Consider the following 21,054-nt stretch of genomic DNA (forward strand, 5'->3'; position numbering starts at 1 on the left):
CTTGTTGTTTTAAAGAGGAGAAGATACCTCCAAACACACACACATCTATGTGCCAAATCCTGTAAAGAAGGTTTCAAATATATGTCAGTTGTATTCCCTGAAACTTACTTCGATCATGCATAAACCATTATTTCAGCATCTGCTTGAGCATCTCTCTTCTTTGGGCTTAAACAGGAGTTCATACAAACTGGCCTGGAAGCTATCAGTCAACACAGGGATTGTTTTTTATGCTAAATCTTTTCTTTTCATTGAACTGTAGTTTAGAATTAACAAATAATTATTTGATTTTAAACTTTTAAATAATCCTATTAGGTAGGTAGGACAGGTATTAATATCACCATTTTATAGACCAGAAACCTGAAACTTGGAAAGCTGCATTTACTCAGCAAGTAAGTTGTAGAGGTGAAACTCAAATCCTGGTTATCTGAGTTCAGATCCAGTGTACTGTGGTCAACTGTCTCCACAAAGATGGAGATATGTCATCCTTTAATGCTTGCTGACTAATCACAGAATGTCATTCCACCCTTAACTGAAAGTAGATTCCCCTCATAGGAACCTCATCAGAGCCATGATTCCTCTCCCCAGAAAAATCCGTATTAGTGGGCAACCCCATGCACAGACACACACTTCACATCCTTTTGTAAGTAGTTACAAGGGTTTTAAGGATGTTGTGAACCACAAAGCCACATTTAGAGAGATGTCTCCCCTGTAGATGCTGATCCTGTCCTCCAAGGCTGGTTTTATAGAAGAAGCTTTACCATGTATATTTTGGTGCTAGTGCTATTTATTTCTTTTGTTTTCAAAATTCTTTATCCAAGGCATATGTCTTCATTTAAAAATAGGTAAACATGCATACAAGTGATTGGGTCTACATGGCAAAAAAGAAATTTAAATACTCAAGAGTTCTGTTTTCCTGGAAGTTGTCGTAACACATTATGGTTTCTTATCGTGTTTACAGTATTGAATTGAACTGTTAAATAATACCTATATATTTGAATTTAATTTTTTGTTTATATATATACATATATATATATATACACACACATACATATTTAATTACTTCTTCAAATTACTTAGAGCAGATTTGAACAAAAGCTTCTTGAGCAAACACTTAACTAAATATTTTTAATATCTTAAGTATGTCTGCATGACCCTTTTGGTCAATTGAGTGGTTGACTGACTAGTATCTGATCAATATCAGTAATGTATGTGAACACTGTCAAGGATGGTAGCGGAGGCAGGGGCTCAGACTCAGTGGTTCCCAACCTTGGTTGCACTTCTAAATCACCTGGGGGACCTTTAAAAAAATGCTTTAGACTGTGGCTCCAATTCCAGGGATTTTGATTTAACTGTATGGTGCATGGCCTGAGCAATAGGATTTTTTAAAAGTTTTCAAGTGATTTCAGTTTGTACCTAAGGTTAACAATCACTGCCCTAATGTATTTGTTTCCCCTCAAAATGGGACAATTGTCAGAAAGCACAGGAGAGAGTATATTAATTATAATCTATCAAGCCAGGATAAACTGATATTATTTTGAGGAGAGGAGCTGAATTTAACTGGAGTATAGTAGACCAAAGTGATAAATTCAGCCCACTTTTTTATAAATCAGTCTTTATTTTTCCCTATTAAAAGTCACACAGGACATATAAAATCTGAATCTATAAACTGATGACATAGTCAATGTAATTAGCCTTTCCACTGTGCCTAAAGAATCATAATCCATGATTGTGTTTCATCAGAACCATGGAATGTAGTATCTGTAAGTCTCACCTGAGCTGTGATGCATTTATTTTTAACATACTGCAAAATATCATGTATACCCGGTTACATTTGTGAATCATAGTTTAATAAACCCTATCAAAAGTTTTATTGAAAAACCTTCAAGGCTGATTTCCTGTCATCAGAGGAACTTTCAGTTTTTTGTCCCATATCTAGAGTGGTTTAGGGAGTTGGAATACTAGTGAAGGGGAAGGAAAGAAAGAGCTTTAGAGGAGCCCAGGGAATATGGGGCCAGCTTAATAATTTTAACTCATATTTATAATGGTGTCTTTCCTGGAAACTTATTCCTCCTGTACCATCATTTCAAGAAATGTAATATAAACAATTGAAGATGTGCAGTTACCTGAGGAGCAAGAAGAGTAGAGTTAGAAGGATGATTTCAGGGCTGACTCCTGATTACCTTGTGCCTCTCTCTACTCCTGCATTTAGCCTATGCAATAACTAGCAGAACTCTACCTGAAAGGACTGGGAGCAAAGAGCAATCTCTGGAAAAGCTTTAGCTTTTAAATGTAGATGATTAGATAAAAAACGGAGTGAATGGGAAAAAATGCAAATACATCTGCATCATTTTTCATATGCCTCCATTCTTTTTTCCTTCCTTCTCCATACTCTCTCATAATGCTAGTTTAGCAATGCAGTCTTTTTCTTAAAGTATAGTGTTCTATTTAATGATGGGCAACAGATACCCCTCCCTCCCCTAAATGATGGTATAAATCCAGGTTTACAAAACTGATAAAAATGATTAAAAGAGAAAATATCAAAGACTATAAAATCATCAGATTAATAATAATGGAAATGTGTCAACATCCTGCTCGAAATGTTAATACCTATGTCTTTTTATTCTATGTACAATTCAAAACAAATATTTTAAAAATGAGAATAGTAAAGGGCACTTCAGCAATGTAGGAAAGTTCTAGTTGCTCCCTGTCCTCATTAATCCTTGGTGCTGTCTTATTTTCATTTTAGTCATTCTGATATGTGGGTATAGTATCTCACAGTAGATTTAATTTGAATTCCTCTAGTGAATAAAGAAGTTGATTACTTTTTCATATATTTTTTGGCCTTTGGGATATCCCTTTTTAAACAAGGTATTAAAGTCTGTTACCCACTTTATTATTGGGTTGTCTGTCTTTTTCTTATTAATTTGTAGAATTTCTTTATATATTCTTAGTACAAGCCTTTTGTCAGTTTCATGCGTTGAGAATATTATCTTCCACAATGTGGCTTGTCTTTTTATTCCATTGATGATATCTTTTGAAAGTTTGGATCACCCCACCACTTAGGCCAACAGAGGCAATATCTGAGGGTGGGGGGTTATTTACGGTGGATACTGGAGAAAGGAGAGCATGCACGCCAGTAGGGCCCTGAGATTAACCGTGTGACAGGGATGTGGTTCATCCCACTGACCTTCCTTTTTTGGATTTCTCCTCAGGAAGAAAAGCCTGTGAACATGGCACGAGTGGTGGACTGTGGCAGCCATGAGATGTGCCTCGCAGACCTCTAACTGCAGGGAGTGTGAGTAATGATGTTAAACACCTTTTCTTGTTTATCGGCCATTTATAAATCTTCTTTTGTATAGTGTCTGTTCAGTTCTTTTGCTCACTTAAAATTTTGGTGTCTTTTTGTCTTATTGACGTACACTAGTTTTTTACACATTCTAAATATGAATTCTTTGTTAGATAAATGTGTAGAGACTATTTTTCTCTTAGTCTGTGGCTTGTTCTTAATGGTATTTTTTGGATGATTTTCATTTTAAAGAAGTCCAATTTAACTTTTTTCTTTTATGGTTAGTACTTTTTGCATCCTGCCCAATGAATTATAATCCATCCTAAGTTCTTTTTTTTAACACCTTTATTGGAGTATAATTGCTTTACAATGGTGTGTTAGTTTCTGCTGTATAACAAAGTGAATCAGTTATACATATACATATGTTCCCATATCTCTTCCCTCTTGCGTCTCCCTCCCTCCCACCCTCCGTATCCCACCACTGTAGGTGGTCACAAAGCACCGAGCTGATCTCCCTGTGCTATGCGGCTGCTTCCCACTAGCTATCTATTTTACATTTGGTAGTGTATAAATGTCCATGCCACTCTCTCACTTTGTCACAGCTTACCCTTCCCCCTCCCCATATCCTCAAGTCCATTCTCTAGTAGGTCTGTTTCTTTATTCCCGTCTTGCCCGTAGGTTCTTCATGACCTTTTTTTTTTTTCTTAGATTCCATATATATGTGTTAGCATACTGTATTTGTTTTTCTCTTTCTGACTTACTTCACTCTGTATGACAGATTCTAGGTCTATCCACCTCACTACAAATAACTCAATTTCGTTTCTAAGTTCTTGAAAATATTCTGTTAAAGCCTTTAGATTTTAGCCTGCACATTAAAGCTATGATGCATCACAATTACTTTTATACGTAACGTTAGGTAGGTGTGAAGGTTCTCTCTGATATGTAGATGTTTCATAATAATTTATTGAAAAAAACCCCTCTACCCGCCCCACACTTTCCCATTGAATTGTATTGGTCAAAAACTATTGATCATGTGTGTGTGGTTTTTAAATGGACTTTGTTTTTTTATCTTGACCTGTTTATTTTCTTTGCATCAGTACCAAACTGTCTTATTTACTATAGCTTTATAGTAAATCTTAAATGTGATAGTATAAATCCTCCAACTTTGTTCTTCTTCAAAATTTTCTTGGTCCTTTATATAACCATATGAATTTTAGAATTAGCTTTTCAAGTTCCATAAGAAAGCCTACTAGGATTTTGGTTGGGATTTTACTGAGTCTTTAGATCAGTTTGGGGAGAATTGACCTCTTAACAAATTGATAATTGTCTATTCCTGCCTTAGAGGCAAAACTGACACAGTAGAAAACCAACTCAAGGTTACTCAGAACAGGCTGGAAAGAGTCTTATAGATAAAGAGGTGATTGTCATCTGAAAGAAGACGATATACATGAAAAATTTTTCAGAAGTACAGCATATGGCAAATAAAATGCTAAAGGGGAGAATGGAGCTAATGGGACAGAGTCAACATTCAAATTCATAGTAGAGCATTTACTAAAGTAAAGCATCAATAAGGCTAATTATATTTTAGGAAAAACTAATAGAGGATAGCTTCATGAAGATAAGATTTAGGGAAGTTACTCAATTTCAAGGACAGAGAATAGTATATTAGATCTCTGGTCAATATGGTGTGCTAAACTAACATAGAAAATGCCACCCCTATCTAAAACACATGTTGATAAATTTAACAACAGACTTTCAAAAAAACATGTCAATTCTTAAAAACAACAAGGAAAGTCCCTAGGAGGTAGAAATAAAGAAGGATTGGAAAGCTATAGTTACAAGTGAGGGAAGCTGAAGCTGAAAGTTTATTAGAACTGGACATGTGCTGCAGTGGCTCAGATTCGAAGACCTGGACTCAAATCAGAGTGAAACCTAGGGCTGTGGTTGGCAGGGGACTAGAACTGAACTCCTTATATAAAACTTAGAACCATCAAGTGTTGTCTAGTCCTTGAAGTAGAGGCTACAAAAACTTAGAGACTAGGAAGTACCAGCATGGTGTGGTGGGAAAAGAACCACCATGAGAAATCACAACTCCAAATATGAATTGCCAGACTTGAGTGTGGAGTTCAAATTTGCACTTCTCATACATTTTAGCAATTATCAGTCCAAAAATAAGCACACATGAGTCTAAAATTAGTGAAATACATGAGGCTGTAGTAGAGCCATATGAAAAATCTCATGAAGAATTTTCCACAACCCAGCACATGTAGACTTCCCAGGAAATAGCACTAAGGGAATGATATCACAACAAATAATAATATATAATAGGAAGTAATGAACAGAGAATGAGAGTAAATGTACAAAATGGCTTGAATGACATGCCAAGAAATATCTGTATGAAATGACCAAAGGGCTATTTTCCATATGTTAAAGAGAATAAAAGAAACAACATCAACTATTAGACAAAATCAGAACATTATAGAAAAAGAATAGGGAAATTTTAAAATACTAAAATATAAATTCCAGAAACTAAAAGCATGTGATTTTTGAAATTGAAACCATAGTATATATGACAAAGAAAAGGCTAGCTATAGTTGAAGAGAGGAAGATATTTAGAATACAACAGAGAGAAATTACATGTTGGAAAATAGGAAGAAGAAATGAAAAGACATGGAAATATGGAGTGAAAAGACCAATATACAAGTTACAAAAGGATAGATAGAGAGTTGGGGAGAAAAAATGTTTGAAAACAGGTTTGATGGTCTAGAGTTTTAGAAAACTTGTGAAAACATAGATTTGCAGACTGAAAGATCCGTCTCAGTTCTGAAATGGAAAAATAAAAACAAATCTATACCTAAATCTATTTCAAGTCAATAGAGAGAAATAAAGGGGAAAAAATAAAGAAGAAACATGTCAATTAATTCAGTGCAAGAGCAGAAAAAGAATGAAGCAAAGAAAAATCATTATAAAAATAAAACACAAAAGAAGATGGTGGAGATAGGATAAAACATACCAGAAATCATCATAAAAAATAGATTAAATTCACATATGTAAAAGAGACATTCAAATTTGTCAGATACTACATAGATATATTCCATTTGTACTAGATACAAAACATTACATAGTAACCCAGAAATGTGAAATACATTTTTGGAAAAAATGTATCAGGAAGTGCCAGTCAAATAAATACTTGTTGATTAATAAAAAATTATTTAACATGTGAAACATTAATAGAGATGAAAGCATTATCACATACAAGATAAAAGGACTATTCCACCAATAAATAATAAAATTAAACTTTATGTATCATGGCTTCAAAATATTTGAAGCATATTTAAATATTTTAATATTAAATATTTAAAGAGTGAAGGTGTTCAAAGGTACAAACTTCTAGTTATAAAATAAATAAGACCTGGGGATGTAATATACAGCATGGTGATGATAGTTAACAATACTGTATTGTATATTTGAAAGTTGCTAAGAGAGTAGGTCTTAAAAGTTTTCTTCACAAGGGAAAAATTTGTTAAAAAGTGTATATTTAAAGCAAAAATTGACAGAATTATAAAAAGAATTTGACTAATCCATAGTTACGGCAGGAGATTTGCACATGCCTTTTTTAGTAACTAATAAGTCAAGCAGACAAAAAAATTTTCAAGCATACAGAAGGTCTAAAGAATTCAGTTAGCAAACTTGATCTAATAGATATTTATGATACCTGACACATACGGGTTCTGACCTTAACAAATAGAGAACCCATGTTCTTTCCAGGTACTCAGAGATTAATGACTTTGATTTCTAAGTTTGTTAAAATATTTCAAAAGTGACAGATTTCAAAAATAAAGTGTTGTACATACAAAGTACAGCATGACTATTATATATGTATATTGATCTGATGCAATGCAAATTCAAAATGGTATTAATGTATGTAATAACACATAGAAACCTGAATGAGTTGGATGGTGGTTGTCTCCGAGAAGAAAGGAAGCAGAATGACTCAAACAAAGGCTCAAAGTCTGGAATGGTTAGTTTTTTAACAGTAATTAAAAAGAGATCTAAAGCAAAATGTTGTTAGCATATTAATTCTGGGTTGTGATTATGTAGGTATTTGTTATTTTTTTTCTATATGGATAATTTTTTTAAACATCTTTATTGGAGTATAATTGCTTTACAATGGTGTGTTGTTTCTGCTGTATAACAAAGTGAATCAGCTATACATATACATATATCCCTATATCCCCTCCCTCTTGTGTCTCCCTCCCGCCCTCCCTATCCCACACCTCCAGGTGGTCACAAAGCACCGAGCTGATCTCCCTGTGCTATGCGGCTGCTTCCCACTAGCTGTCTGTTTTACATTTGGTAGTGTATATATGTCCATGCCACTCTCTCACTTCGTCCCAGTTTACCCTTCCCCCTCCCCATGTCCTCAAGTCCATTCTCTACATCTGCTTCTTTGTTCCTGTCCTGCCCCTAGGTTCTTCAGAACCATTTATTTATTTTTTTCAGATTCCATATATACGTGCTAGCATATGGTATTTGTTTTTCCCTTTCTTTCTTACTTGACTCTGTAGACAGACACTAGGTCCATCCACCTCACTACAAATAACTCAGTTTCGTGTCTTTTTATTGCCAAGTAATATTCCATTGTATATATGTGCCACATCTTTATCCATTCATCTGTCGATGGACACTTAGGTTGCTTCCATGTGCTGGCTATTGTAAATAGTGCTGCAGTGAACATTGTGGTACATGACTCTTTTTGAATTGTGGTTTTCTCAGGGTATATGCCCAGTAGTGGGATTGCTGGGTCGTGTGGTAGTTCTATTTTTAATTTTTTAAGGAACCTCCATACTGTTCTCCATAGTGGCTGTATCAATTTACATTCCCACCAACAGTGCAACAGGGTTCCCTTTTCTCCGCACCTTCTCCAGCATTTATTGTTTGCAGATTTCTTGATGATGGCCATTTGGACCAGTGTGAGGTGATACCTCATTGTAGTTTTGATTTGCATTTCTCTGATGATTAGTGATGTTGAGTATCCTTTCATGTGTTTATTGGCAATCTGTATATTTCTTTGGAGAAATGTCTATTTAGGTCTTTGCCCATTTTTGTTTTGTTTTTTTTTTTTTTGTGGTACGCGGGCCTCTCACTGCTGTGGCCTCTCCCGTTGCGCTCCCGACGCTCAGGCTCAGCGGCCATGGCTCACGGGCCCAGCCGCTCCGCGGCATGTGGGATCCTCCCGGACCGGGGCACGAACCCTCGTCCCCTGCATCGGCAGGCAGACTTTCAACCACTGCGCCACCAGGGAAGCCCCTTTGCCCATTTTTGGATTGGGTTGTTTGTTTCTTTGATATTGAGCTGCATGAGCTGCTTGTATATTTTGGAGATTAATCCTTTTTCAGTTCGTTTGCAAATATTTATCCCATTCTGAGTGTTGTCTTTTCGTCTTATGGTTTTGTTTGCTGTGCAAAAGATTTTGAGTTTCATTAGGTCCCACTTACTAATTTTTGTTTTTATTCCCATTTCTCTAGAAGGTAGGTCAAAAAGGATCTTGCTGTGATTTATGTCATAGAGTGTTCTGCCTATGTTTTCCTCTAAGAGTTTGATAGTGTCTGGCCTTACATTTAGGTCTTTAATCCATTTTGAGTTTATTTTTGTGTATGGTGTTAGGGAGTGTTCTAATTTCATTCTTTTACATGTAGCTGTCCAGTTTTCCCAGCACCAATTATTAAAGAGGCTGTCCTTTCTCCATTGTATATTCTTGCCTCCTTTATCAAAGATAGGGTGACCATACATGCATGTGTTTATCTCTGAGCTTTCTATCCTGTTCCATTGATCTCTCTTTCTGTTTTTGTGCCAGTACCATACTGTCTTGATTACTGTAGCTTTGTAGTGTAGTCTGAAGTCTGGGAGCCTGATTCCTCCAGCTCCGTTTTTCTTTCTAAAGATTGCTTTGGCTCTTCGGGGTCATTTGTGTTTCCATATAAATTGTGCAATTTTTTGTTCCAGTTTTGTGAAAAATGCCAGTGGCCGTTTGATAGAGATTGCATTGAATCTGTAGATTGGGTAGTAGAGTCATTTTCACAATGTTGATTCTTCCAATCCAAGAACATGGTATATCTCTCCATCTATTTGTATCATCTTTAATTTCTTTCATCAGTGTCTTATATTTTTCTGCATACAGGACTTTTGTCTCCTTAGGTACGTTTATTCCTAGGTATTTTATTCTTTTTGTTGCAGTGGTAAATGAGAGTGTTTCCTTAGTTTCTCTTTCAGATTTTTCATCATTAGTGTATAGGAATGCCAGAGATTTCTGTGCATTAATTTTGTATCCTGCTACTTTACCAAGTTCATTAATTAACTCTAGTTTTCTGGTAGCATGTTTAGGATTCTCTGGTATAGTATCAGGTCATCTGCAAACAGTGACAGCTTTACTTCCTCTTTTCCATTTGGAGTCCTTTTATTTTATTTTTTTCTGATTGCTGTGGCTAAAACTTCCAAAACTATGTTGAATAATAGTGGTGAGAGTGGACAACCTTGTCTTTTTCCTGATGTTAGAGGAAATGGTTTCAGTTTTTCACCATTGAGAAGGATGTTGGCTCTGGGTTTGTCATTTATGGCCTGCATTATGTTGAGGTAAGTTCCGTGTATGACTACTTTCTGGATGGTTTTTATCATAAACAGGTGTTGAATTTTGTCGATAGCTTTTTCTGCATCTATTGAGATGATCATATGGTTTTTCTCCTTCAATTTGCTAATATGGTGTATCACATTGTTTGATTTGCATATAGTGAAGAATCCTTGCATTCCTGGGATAAACCCGACTTGATGATGGTGTATGATCCTTTTAATGTGCTGTTGGATTCTGTTTGCTAGTATTTTGTTGAGGATTTTTCCGTCTATGTTCATCAGTGCTATTGGCCTGTAGTTCTCTTTGTTTGTGACATCTTTGTCTGGTATTGGTATCAGGGTGATGGTGGCCTCGTAGAATGAGTTTGGGAGTGTTCCTCCCTCTGCTTTATTTTGGAAGAGTTTGAGAAGCATAGGTGTTAGCTCTTCTCTCAGTTTTTGATAGAATTCACCTTTGAAGTCATCTGGTCCCGGGAATTTGTTTGTTGGAAGATTTTTCATCACAGTCTCAATTTCATTGCTTGTGATTGGTCTGTTTATATTTTCTATTTCTTCCTGGTTCAGTCTCAGATGGTTGTGCTTTTCTAAGAATTTGTCCATTTCTTCCAGGTTTTCCATTTTGTTGGCATATAGTTGCTTGTAGTAATCTCTCATGATCCTTTGTATTTCTGCAGTGTCAGTTGTTACTTCTCCTTTTCATTTCTAATTCTGTTGATTTGAGTCTTCTCCCTTTTTTTCTTGATGAGTCTGACTAATGGTTTATCAATTTCGTTTATCTTCTCAAAGAACCAGCTTTTAGTTTTATCGATCTTTGCTATTGTTTCCTTCATTTCTTTTTCATTTATTTCTGCTCTGATCTTTATGATTTCTTTCCTTGTGCTAACTTTGGGGGTTTCTTTGTTCTTCTTTCTCTAATTACTTTAGGTGTAAGGTTAGGTTGTTTATTTGAGATGTTTCTTGTGTCTTGAGGTAGGATTGTATTGCCGTAAATTTCCTTCTTAGAACTGCTTTTGCTGCATCCCATAAATTTTGGGTCGTCGTGTTTTCATTGTCATTTGTTTCTTGGTATTTTTTGACTTCCTCTTTGATTTCTTCAGTGATCTCTTGGTTATTAAGTAGTGTATTGTTTAGCCTCCATGTGTGTTTATTTCTTTCAGATTTTTTCCTGTATTTGATATCTAGTCTCATGGTGTTGTGGTCTGAAAAGATACTTGATAAGATTTCAATTTTCTTAAATTTACCAAGGCTTGATTTGTGACTCAAGATATGATGTATCCTGGAGAATGTTCCATTAGCAGTTGAGAAGAAAGTGTATTCTGTTGTTTTTGGATGAAATACCCTATAAATATCAATTAAGTCCATCTGGTTTAATGTATCATTTAAATCTTGTGTTTCCTTATTTATTTTCATTTTGGATGACCTGTCCATTGGTGAAAGTGGGGTGTTAAAGTCTCCCACTATTATTGTGTTACTGTCAGTAAAATTTATTGTGTTTGGGGTCTCCTTTTCACAGGCTGCAGGTTTGTAGTTCCTGTTGTTTTTGATGTCTGCCTCCAGTGGGTAAGTTTGGTTCAGTAGGTTGTGTAGGTATTCCTGGTGTAGGGGGTGGTGCCTGTGTTCTGGTGGATGATGCTGGATTTTGTCTTTATGGTGGGCGGGACCATGTCTGGTGGTGTGTTTTGGTGTGTGTGTGACCTTATTATGATTTTAGGCAGCCTCTCTGCTAATGGGTGGTGGTGTGTTCCTGCTTTGCTAGTTGTTTGGCATGGGGTGTCCAGCCCTGGAGCTTGCTGGTCGATGAGTGGAGCTGGGTCTTAGCATTGAGATGTAGATCTCTGGGAGAGTTCTTGCTGATTGATATTATGAGGGGCTGGGAGGTCTCTGGTAGACCAGTGTCCTGAACTCAGCTCTTCCACCTCAGAGGCACAGGCCTGACACCTGGCTGGAGCACCAAGACCCTGTCAGCCACACGGCCAGGTTCGTAAGAAGTTTCTTGCCTTTTGGGAAGTCTGAGGTCTTTTACCAGCGTTCAGTAGGTGTTCTGTAGAAGGTGTTCCACATGTAGATGTATTTTTGATTTATTTGTGGGGAGGAAAGTGATCTCCATGTCGTAGTCCTCTGCCATGTTGAAGGTTCTCTGGTATCTGTTATCTTATACTGTAATTTTCTGTATGTTTGAAAATATAAAAGTATTTTAAAAAGAGTGAGAAAATCTTGTGGAAAAATTAACTGGTAGGTAAAAATTTGCTTTTGGGATGTTACATCCTAAGTCATATCTTGATATGTTGATATAAGCTTGATATTATGGGCTCTGATAAAATGCAATGTTGGGAAAATCTTTATATTAGCAACAGGGGTTTAGCAAATTTCTTGGCATTCGTCCAAAAAAGTTCTGTAGAAGTGGAACAGTTTTGGGGCGGTTTATCCAAAGGACCATAGAGTCTTGCTTCTTTATCGCTAAGACCAGAGCTGATCACTTTGGATGTGTTGCAGTGAACCTCAGATATCATAGAGCTGTTTCAATAATTAAAGGCAGTAATGTATGCCAGGTACATAATACAAATAAAAAACAAAATTATGCTGTTAATATTAAGTATCCAATCAGAAGAAACAGTTTGCTCAAAAATATGTAGAAAATCAAGCTAGCTTCAGTATTCTCTTGGGGACCTTAGATACCAGTAGTCAACCAAGCAATACATAAATACATAAAGAGTCAATAAGGATAGACTAACATGCCCCCAGTGTTTCACATCAGCCATGTTTTCATTCATGTATGAATGTAACCTAAAAATAAATATGCAAGGAATCCTCAGATATATCAACTGTGTGTTCTCGCTAAGAAACTTAACCTAAACAAAGAATCCTTCATCAAAAAAAAGGAGCACCTCTCTTTGTTTTTGTTTAATGCTCTGTATATCGTGTTCACTTTTGCCCAACATTGATATTACTCCATTTGTTCTCTTTTTATTTGTATACTTCTGGTTTTCCTTTGCCTACTCTTTTATTTTCATGCTGTGAATTATAGTTTAGATATATGTTTAGATATTTTAGATATCATCTTGTGTACAGTATATGTTTGAGACTTATTGTTTGTCTTACCTCTTCTCAATTTTAGTCAGTTTCTCTTAAAAAGTGATTTTTATCTCACTTACCTTCATTGCTGTGATAAATGTTTGGGCTTAATTCTCTTGTACTCATGTTTCTTTATGTATGATCCTATCTTTGTCTTTCTCGCTATGTCCTGTTTCCTTTCTGTTTATATATAAACAGGGGGTACCTGTTTCCTTGGTACCCCCTCCCAACTCCTCCGTCACATCCCAGTAACTTGAAAGTATATACTGCAGCATATTTTTAGGTATACTAATAATTAACTCCATTAATATAAGTTCTCATTTTACAGCTTGAGGAATAAAATGATACATGTTGATCTCCTCTTATAATAGGTAAGGAATTAGTAAATGTGTAGTTCTGTTTTCTTTTTTTATTCTCTGGTATCATTAATCTTTTTGTCTTTACCTTACGTAGCTTTTGTTTAAATAATGGTAACAATTGTATTCTCATTTGTAGAGAGCTATGTATTACATCAGTAATTTGGGCCTGACAGGGCAGGAAGATTAAAACATAGACAAAATGAATTTGAACAATTATTATAAATATATTCATTAATAGAATGTACCATACTTAATGCCCTTAAAAAAGAAACCAAATAGTTTAAATGCTATGATAAATTTACAAAAATGACCATACATTAGTCCACAAAGAAAACCTTAATAAATGCTTTAGATTGGAAAGAGTGCAACTATACCTTCTAATCACAGTGCAATAAAAATTAGAAGTCCACGACAAAGAAAAGGAGTAAACAATGAAAATTATTTTCAAACATTTAAGAAACTAAATAACATTTAGAAAAATAAACATTTCAAACATTGAGAAGAGTAAATAAATATAAAGTTTTAAAAACTTTTACAAAATAACTTTTTTTTAAAATTGGGGTATAGTTGCTTTACAATGTTATGTTAGTTTCTGTTGTACAACGAAGTGAATCAGCTATATGTATATATATACTCCCTCCCTCTTGGACCTCCCTCCCACCCCACTCCTCCATCCCATCCATCTAGGTCACCACAGAGCACCAAGCTGAGCTCCCTGTGCTATACAGCAGGTTCCCACTAAGCTATCTGTTGTGAAATAGAAAAACAAAATATTCACTAGCTGTGTGACTCTGAGTAAGTTATATTTCATCACTGTGCCAGTGTTTCTTTATATGTAATATGATTATCGTGAGGATTAAATAAGTTAATATATATAAGATCATTAGAACAGTGCCTGGCACATGGTTAAGCACTCAAGCAGTGAGGCTGAGATTCAAAATCAAACAGCCAGCTGCCCCAGCCACTGCTCTGAGCCACTCCACTGTGCTTGGTTTTTGGAGGGCAGATACTGTATGTTTGGCTTTCAACCTGCCAACAAAATTGATTTTTAAAAATTTACTGAGATCCACCTATGTGCAAGATATCATGAAGACTTTGTAGCTGATAAACACATGAATATGACATATTTCTTGCCCTCAGGAACTAATTCTCTAGCCAAAGAGACAATACCAGTGAAGAACCAATTATATTTCAAGGCTGGATGTAGGGTGTTTGACTGTGGCTGTGGGTAGGTCAGAGCTCCTCAAATTACACTTTGGGGATGAAGAGGCAGAGAACCTTCTTTGGAATATCCATGCTTTTGGAGTTCCTTTTTTTTTTTTCCCTTATGGGCCACAAATCTATGGTGATATTCTCTGAAGTTTATGGTGAGTTCTATACTTTCAGTGTTTTGATTGCATGTCCTAAAAAGACAATGAGACTTCCCCACCCAGGCATTTTGTTACTCATATGGCCAAGGAAACGACTTTGGGAGAAACTTAGTAAGTAAATTTATAAATAAATATGACTAAGTAGAATGCAACTTCTGAGCCTCTCCCCTTTCAGAAAACGAAATGAGTGATAACTATAAAAAGAAAGACACTATAATTTATTCTCTAATTTGGATGACCCACTGGGAAAATCTTTGATAGTCATAGATAGGAGGGTGAGAGAAATCAGTCCTGCTAGAATTGCTCTTTCAGTTGTCAGCACATTTTAATGAAATGCCACTCTTTTCATGCCAAATCCTGAAGGAAACCTCTGGGTATGATTGATGAAATGATTTCACTCCCAAATGGAGTCTAAACTAAAATAAAGCCTCTCACATTTTGCAAAGGACAGCACTCTGTAAGTTCAAAAGGTAAGATGTCCTTTCAGTATGTATAAACTGTGGAGTACATTTGAAAATAAAATTTTTAATTATGTTTGACATCTCAGGCCCAGTGCTGTCATCCTATAAGAAAGTAAAATCTGTTTTGACATTTCTAGTGGTAGAGACTTTAAATCAGTTTCCACATTGCTTATCTGTTGGCTAATCAGAATGGATGTGGCATTCTTACCAACTCATTCACAGGGAAAGAAAAAATGATACGGAGAGAAGTAAGGTTGGGCTCAAACCGATATGATGAATTTAAATAAAAAATCTAAAACCCTTTGAATATGCTACATCTAACATCTAAGTTTTATTTTTTTTAACAACTTCATTGGAATATAATTGCTTTACAATGGTATGTCAGTTTCTGCTTTAGAACAAAGTGAATCAGCTATACATATACATATACATATATCACCATAGCTGCTCCCTCTTGCGTCTCCCTCCCACCCTCCCTATCCAACCCCTCTAGGTGGTCACAAAGCACCGAGCTGATCTCCCTGTGCTATGTGGCTGCTTCCCATTAGCTATCTGTTTTACATTTGGTAGTGTATATATGTCCATGCCACTCTCTCACTTCGTCCCAGCTTACCCTTCCCATGCCCCGTCTCCTCAAGTCCATTCTCTATGTCTGCATCTTTATTCCTGTCCTGCCTCTAGGTTTTTCAGAACAAATTTTTTTTGTAAGTTTCCATATTTTATGTGTTAGCATATGGTATTTGTTTTTCTCTTTCTGATTTGCTTCACTCTGTATGACAGACTCTAGGTCCATCCACCTCACTACAGATAACTCAATTTCATATCTTTTTATGGCCGAGTAATATTCCATTGTATATATGTGCCACATCTTCTTTATCCATTCACCTGTTGATGGACACCAGGGTTGCTTCCATCTCCTGGCTATTGTAAATAGTGCTGCAATGAACATTGTGGTACATGACTTCTTTTGAATTACGTTTTTCTCAGGGTATATGCCCAGTAGTGGGATTGCTGGGTCATATGGTAGTTCTATTTTTAGTTTTTAAGGAACCTCCATACTGTTCTCCATAGTGGCTGTATCAATTCACATTCCTACAAACAGTGCAAGAGGGTTCCCTTTTCTCCACACCCTCTGCAGCATTTATTCTTTGTAGATTTTTTGATGATGGCCATTCTGACTGGTGTGAGGTGATACTTCACTGTAGTTTTCATTTGCATTTCTCTAATGACTAGTGATGTTGAGCATCCTTTCATGTGTTTGTTGGCAATCTGTATATCTTTTGGAGAAATGTCTATTTAGGTCTTCTGCCCATTTTTGGATTGGGTTGTTTGTTTTTTTGATATTGAGCTGCATGAGCTGCTAGTATATTTTGGAGATTAATCATTTGTCATTTGCTTCATTTGCCACTATTTTCTTCCATTCTGAGGGTTGTCTTTTTGTCTTATGGTTTCCTTTGCTGTGCAAAAGCTTCTAAGTTTCATTAGGTCCCACTTATTAATTTTTGTTTTTAGATCCATTTCTCTAGGAGGAGGGTCAAAGAGGATCGTGCTGTGATTTATGTCAAAGAGTGTTCTTCCTGTGTTTTCCTCTAAGAGTTTTATAGTGTCTGGCCTTACATTTAGGTCTTTAATCCATTTTGAGTTTATTTTTCTGTATGGTGTTAGGGAGTGTTCTAATTTCATTCTTTTAAATGTAGCTGTCCAGTTTGCCCAGCACCACTTATTGAAGAAGCTGTCTTTTCTCCATTGTATATTTTTGCCTCCTTTATCAAAAATAAGGTGACCATATGTGCGTGGGTTTTTCTCTGGGCTTTCAATCCTGTTCCATTGATCTCTCTTTCTGTTTTAGTGCCAGTACCATACTGTCTTGATTACTGTAGCTATGTAGTGTAGTCTGAAGTCTGGGAGCCTGATTCCTCCAGCTCCGTTTTTCTTTCTAAAGATTGCTTTGGCTATTCGGGGTCTTTTGTGTTTCCATATAAATTGTGCAATTTTTTGTTCTAGTTCTGTGAAAAATGCTGGTTGTAGTTTGATAGGGATTGCACTGAAACTGTAGATTGCTTTGGGTAGTAGAGTCATTTTCACAATGTTGATTCTTCCAATCCAAGAACATGGTATATCTCTCCATCTATTTGTATCATCTTTAACTTCTTTCATCAGTGTTTTATAGTTTTCTGCATACAGGTCATTTTGCTCCTTAAGTAGGTTTATTCCAGGATTTTTATTCTTTTTGTTGCAGTGGTAAATGGGCGTGTTTCCTTAATTTCTCTTTAAGAATTTTCATCATTAGTGTATAGGAATGCAAGAGATTTTTGTGCATTGATTTTGTGTACTGCTGCTTTATGAAATTCATTGATTAGCTCTAGTAGTTTTCTGGTAGCATCTTTAGGATTCTCTATGTGTAGTATCATGTCATCTACAAACAGTGAAACCTTTACTTTTTCTTTTCTGATTTAGATTCATTTTATTTCTTTTTCGTGTCTGATTGCTGTGGCTAAAACTTCCTAAATTATGTTGAATAATAGTGGTGAGAGTGGACAACGTTATCTTGTTCCTGATCTTACAGGAAATGTTTTCAGTGTTTCAGCGTTGAGAACGATGTTGGCTATGGGTTTGTCATACATGGTCTGTATTATGTTGAGGTAAGTTTCCCCTATGCCCACTTTCTGGAGGGTTTTTATCATAAATGGGTGTTGAATTTTGTCAAAAGTTTTTTCTGCATCTCTTCAGATGATCATATGCTTTTTCTCCTTCAGTTTGTTAATATGGTTTATTACATTGATGATTTGCATATATTGAAGAATCCTTGCATTACTGGGAGAAACCCCACTTGATCATGGTGTATGATCCTTTTAATATGCTGTTGGATTCTGTTTGCTAGTATTTTGTTGAGGATTTTTGCATCTATGTTCATCAGTGCTATTGGCCTGTAGTTCTCTTTGTTTGTGACATCTTTGTCTGGTATCGTTATCAGGGTGATGGTGGCCTCATAGAATGAATTTGGGATTGTTCCTCCCTCTGCTATGTTTTGGAAGAGTTTGAGAATCACAGGTGTTAGCTCTTCTCTCAGTGTTTGATAGAATTTGCCTGTGAAGCTATTGGGTCCTGGACTTTTGTTTGTTGGAAGATTTTTCATCACAGTCTCTATTTCAGTGCCTGTGATTGGTCTGTTCATATTTTCTATTTCTTCCTGGTTCAATCTCAGAAGGTTGTGCTTTTGTAAGAATTTGTCCATTTTTTCCAGGTTTTCCATTTTATTGGCATATAGTTGCTTGTAGTAATCTCTCATGATTCTCTGTATTTTCGCAGTGTCAGTTGTTACTTCTCCTTTTTCGTTTCTAATTCTGTTGATTTGAGTCTTCTCCCTTTTTTTCTTGATGAGTCTGACTAATGGTTTATCAATTTCGTTTATCTTCTCAAAGAACCAGCTTTTAGTTTTATTGATCTTTGCTTCTGTTTCCTTCATTCCTTTTTCATTTATTTCTGCTCTCCTCTATATGATTTCTTTCCTTCTGGTAACTTTAGGGTTTTTTCATTCTTCTTTCTCTAATTGCTTTAGGTGTAAGTTTAGGTTGTTTATTTGAGTTGTTTCTTGTTTCTTGAGGTAGGATTGTATTGCTATAAATAACTTCCCTCATAGAACTGCTTTTGCTGCATCCCATAGGTTTTGGGTCGTCGTGTTTTCATTGTCATTTGTTTCTAGGTTTTTTTGACTTCCTCTTTGATTTCTTCAGTGATCTCTTGGTTATTTAGTAGTGTATTGTTTACTTCCATGTGTTTGTATTTTTTTCAGTTTATTTTTCCTGTAATTGATACCTAGTCATATAGCATTGTGGTCGGAAAAGATACTTGATACGATTTCAATTTTCTTTAATTTATCAGGGCTTGATTTGTGACCCCAGATGTGATCTATCCTGGAGAATGTTCCGTGTGCACTTGAGAAGAAAGTGTAATCTGCTGGTTTTGGATGGAATGTGCTATAAATACCAGTTAAATCTATCTGGTCTACTCTGTCATTTAAAGCTTGTGTTTCCTTATTAATTTTCTGTTTGAATGATCTGTTCATTGGTTTAAGTGAGGTGTGAAAGTCCCCCACTATTACTGTGTTATTGTTGATATCCTCTTTTATAGCTGTTAGCAGTTGCATTATGTATTGAGGTTCTCCTATGTTAGGTGCATATATATTTATAATTGTTACATTTTCTTGTTGGATTGATCACTTGATCATTATGTAGTGTCCTTCCTTGTCTCGTGTAACATTCTTTATTTTAAAGTCTATTTTATCTGATACAAGTATTGCAACTCCAGCTTTCTTTTTATTTCCATTTGCATGGAATACCTTTTTCCATCCCCTCACTTTCAGTCTGTATGTGTCCCTAGGTCTGAAGTGGGTCTCTTGTAGACAGCATATATATGGGTCTTGTTTTTGTGTCCAGTCAGCAAGCCTGTGTCTTTTAGTTGGAGCATTTATGTTTAAGGTAATTATCGTTATGTATGTTACTATTACCATTTTCTTAATTGTTTTGGGGTTTTTTTTATAGGTCCTTTTATTCTCTTGTGTTTCCCACTTAGAGAAGTTCCTTTAGCACTTGTTGTAGAGCTGGTTTGGTGGTGCTGAATTCTCTTAGCTTTTGCTTGTCTGTAGAGATTTTGATTTCTTCATCGAATCTGAATGAGATCCTTGCTGGGTAGACTAATCTTGGTTGTATGTTTTTCCCTTTCATCTCTTTAAATATGTCCTGCCACTCCCTTCTGGCTTGCAGAGTTTCTGGTGAAAGATCAGCTGTTAACCTTATGGGGATTCACTTGTATGTTATTTGTTGTTTTTCCCTTGCTGCTTTCAGTATTTTTTCTTTGTGTTTAATTTTTGATAGTTTGATTAATATGTGTCTTTGCATGTTTCTCCTTGGATTTGTCCTGTATGGGACTCTGTGCATTTCCTGGAATTGATTATTTCCTTTCCCATATTAGGGAAGTTTTCAAGTATAATCTCTTCAAATATTTTCTCAATCCCTTTCTTTTTCTCTTCTTCTTCTGGGACCCCTATAATTCAAATGTTGGAGTGTTTAATGTTGTCCCAGAGGTCTCTGAGACTGTCCACAATTCTTTTCATTCTTTTTTGTTTATTCTGCTCTGAAATAGTTATTTCCACTATTTTATCTTCCAGGTCACTTATCCGTTCTTCTGCCTCAGTTATTCTGTGCTTGATTCCTTCTAGAAAATTTCTGATTTCATTTATTGTGTTGTTCATCATTGTTTGTTTGCTCTTTAGTCTTCTAGGTCCTTCTTAAATGTTTCTTTTATTTTCTCCATTCTATTTCCAGCATTTGGGTTATCTTTGCTATCGTTACTCTGAATTCTTTTTCAGGTAGACTGCCTGTTTCCTCTTCATTTGTTTGGTCTGGTGGGTTTTTGCCTTGTCCTTCGTCTGTGTGTTTCTCTGTCTTCTAATTTTGCTTAACTTACTGTGTTTTTGGTCTCCTTTTTGCAGGCTGCAGGTTCATAGTTCCCGTTGTTTTGGTGGCTGCCCCCGTGGGTAAGGTTGGTTCAGTGGGTTGTGTAGGCTTCCTTGTGGAGGAGAGTAGTGGATTTGTTCTGGTGGATGAGGCTGGATCTTGTCTTTCTGGTGGGCCGGACCATGTCCAGTGGTGTATTTTTGGGTGTCTGTGACCTTATTATGATTTTAGGCAGCCTCTCTGCTAATGGGTGGGGTTGTGTTGCCATCTTGCTAGTTGTTTGCCATAGGGTATTGAGCACTGGAGCTTGCAGGTTGTTGAGTGGAGCTGGCTCTTAGCTTTGAGATGGAGCTCTCTGGGAGAGCTTTCGCCGTTTGATATTACATGGAGTTGGGAGGTCTCTGGTGGACCTATGTCTTGAAC

The 21,054-nt window shown here is 36.1% G+C and overlaps 1 long non-coding RNA gene across 1 annotated transcript in view; it reads left to right on the forward strand.

The window, feature by feature from the left end:
- The window catches only part of LOC137229211 (uncharacterized), a 640,020-nt gene that overhangs the window by 106,485 nt on the left and 512,481 nt on the right, over positions 1 to 21,054 (forward strand). The window contains exon 4 of the long non-coding RNA XR_010945593.1: positions 3,213 to 3,295. This is a non-coding gene — a long non-coding RNA (uncharacterized lncRNA). The remainder of the gene's footprint in view (positions 1 to 3,212; positions 3,296 to 21,054) is intronic.

Source organism: Pseudorca crassidens, chromosome 8 (genome assembly GCF_039906515.1).
Source record: "Pseudorca crassidens isolate mPseCra1 chromosome 8, mPseCra1.hap1, whole genome shotgun sequence".
Taxonomy (NCBI): Eukaryota; Metazoa; Chordata; class Mammalia; order Artiodactyla; family Delphinidae; genus Pseudorca; species Pseudorca crassidens.